The sequence below is a fragment of the Osmia lignaria genome, unplaced genomic scaffold (assembly GCF_051020975.1).
Source record: "Osmia lignaria lignaria isolate PbOS001 unplaced genomic scaffold, iyOsmLign1 scaffold0012, whole genome shotgun sequence".
NCBI classification, from domain to species: Eukaryota; Metazoa; Arthropoda; class Insecta; order Hymenoptera; family Megachilidae; genus Osmia; species Osmia lignaria.
Genome location: NW_027478166.1, coordinates 30,001 through 32,500, shown reverse-complemented (window position 1 = coordinate 32,500; position 2,500 = coordinate 30,001). Strand labels below are relative to the sequence as shown.

Genomic DNA, 2,500 nt, shown 5'->3' with positions numbered 1-2,500 from the left:
TTTGTTCCACAAGAGATTTCGAATAGGTTTCTTTATTTATCATCCCTTCTTTTCGAGCGCCACGGAAGCAAGAGGAAAAGCAAGAGCGAGAGAACATTTCGCGTATACTTCATTTAACAATTTTAACCAACACGCGATGTACTCCACACACCTCTTAGATTTAACAACTGCTTTTCTCTTCTTCTCCCCTTAGCGCAAGGGTAAACCCCATTTGTCTCTTCTTTGGAACGCAACAAAACTTTCGAGGACTGGACGACCGAGCGATGGTCGCGCGGTCTTCGCTTATCTTTAACAAACGAAGTAGTCCGTATGTATTCTAAATGTTGAAGCCTCCTAGAGCTTTAAGCCATGCGAGACATTGAAATGCTGTTTTAACGGGAGCATGCATAATTGCTGCAAACATACTTTTATCACAAGTTCTAGCCACGCCACGGAGGCTTCGAAGTTCCTTCACCATTCGCTTTCCTCTCTTTTGTTACACAGTTTCAGACTACGATCAGGGGTACCGAAACGCTGTATTGATTGTAAACAACCATTTTTATCTTGGAGCGGAGCGTTCCTTTACTCGTTAGATTTGTCTTGTCGCGTGTGTATTCGCTTTTTCGACGCTTTTTAACCATTTAACTTGTTTAGCGAAGCTAAACGCACAGACAGACAAAAAAAAAAGGAACAGCATCGCGCGTCAAACAGCGACGACCCATCTGAAGCGATCTTTCATTTATACACCGTTTGTAAACAGAGAGATGTATAAAGCGCGGGGAATCATTCGAAACCCTGGGGCTATTCGAGCTTGCATTTCAGCAAATTATCATCTCAAACATTTCACTCGTTTGCTTTTTCTAAATTTATAGGAGAGCTTCTTTCGTTTATTTTTGACACACCTTTCGTAAATATCGTTTCTGGCAACGTCGGGAGCGTGGATTTCTACAAGTGAACAATCGCGCCGATCCGATAACTTCCAGCAGGATGGAGAATCTTTATAGATTATCTTCCGAGAACTCGGTGCTTTCACGGGCGGTCGTTTATAAATTTTAACGAACGACTCGCGCGCCGTGACGCACTTGCGCTAGTTCGAAGAGATATTTCGAAATTTGTTTCTCTCCTTTAACGGCCTGCATTTAGTGTATCGGTTGCGATTTTCGTCACATCGTTTCCACGACAAACGCCGACGAACTGCCCAACTATCGCTCGTACGTTGCGACTCTTTCTTTGTTTATCGTTCATTCATTCTTTCAATTTCGTTCGATAATCCCGCTCCGAAACGTTCTACTTTCGTTGAACGACGGCGAGATGTTTAGAAAGAAATGAATTACTCTTTTTTCGAGAAGCAAACGCAAGCAGTCTTTTGTTAAGAAAACGACCCTCAGCCAGGCGTGGTCCAGGAATTGTATCCGTGGACCGCAATGTGCGTTCGAAATGTCGATGTTCATGTGTCCTGCAGTTCACACGTTGACGCGCAATTAGCTGCGTTCTTCATCGACCCACGAGCCAAGTGATCCACCGTTCAGGGTAATCGTAAAATTTTGTATTTCAAACTCTTTAGATCTTTAGAGTGTTATTTTCATTATTAACACGCATCACATTCGATACCCACATCACTCTCCCACCCGGCGCGTGCGGGAGAGCGAATTCGGGCGTCGCCAACGTATTTGTTTGTTTGTTCGATCGTTGACGACACGATCGCGTCCAAGGACGGAAACCGTCGGAGAAACGCCCAGTGGCACGCTCCTCTCGACGGTCGGGCGTAAAGTACATTTAAAAACCTTGAAAAGTACGAACGCACACAAGGAATGCGAGCGCGCGTCCTGTCGCTGAATCGTGGGTTGCGAGATTCGAACAGACACACGGCCGGCGACGATCGGTCTAACTAATGGACACATAGTTTTTCAAAGACTCGCTATCGTCGCTTCTCAGCCGGTCCGTAAACAACACACATCGATCAGGCGGACGCACGAATCTTACCACGGTGCGTGTTTCGTAGATTCCAGGTTACCCGCAAGTACCTCTCTCTCCCTCTCGAAAGAGGAATCTCGATCCGTCCTTTTTGGACAATGGAGAAATCTTTTTATCGCAACACGGATGGCAAAGAAACAACCAAAGCGTAGGAGCGTGGGGACGAGAGCGACGAAAAGAACGTCGCGAAAACAAAGTTTCGACGGTTGCTCGTTCTAATACATCGTAGTTTCAACTCTCTCAGTTTTAACCACTCCTAGACGCTTCGTAAACTTTTAACAATTCTTCGCCTCCGCGAGTTTCATTTCGAATAGAGCGAACGCAACACGGACCAAAAAAACTCCGGTGATGCCAGATCATTTAGCAAAGATCAGACGGCGGGTCATCTGTATTCCTTTTCTCTCTTTTTTATATCTTTCCATTTAACTAGGGTGTCGCAACGACGGGTACATTTATATATTTATATATATTGTATTTCAATTTTAATGATCCTTCACTTTCGGTTTGTAATAATATGATCCTTCTTTCATTTCGATCCTTCATATTG

At 44.5% G+C, this 2,500-nt stretch overlaps 1 non-coding gene across 1 annotated transcript; it reads right to left on the bottom strand.

Moving 5' to 3' along the window:
• Positions 1–1,357: 1,357 nt before the first annotated feature.
• LOC143306516 (5.8S ribosomal RNA) lies at positions 1,358–1,512 on the bottom strand. The gene has a single exon (XR_013063892.1). It is a non-coding gene; the product is annotated as a 5.8S ribosomal RNA (ribosomal RNA).
• Positions 1,513–2,500: the final 988 nt, after the last annotated feature.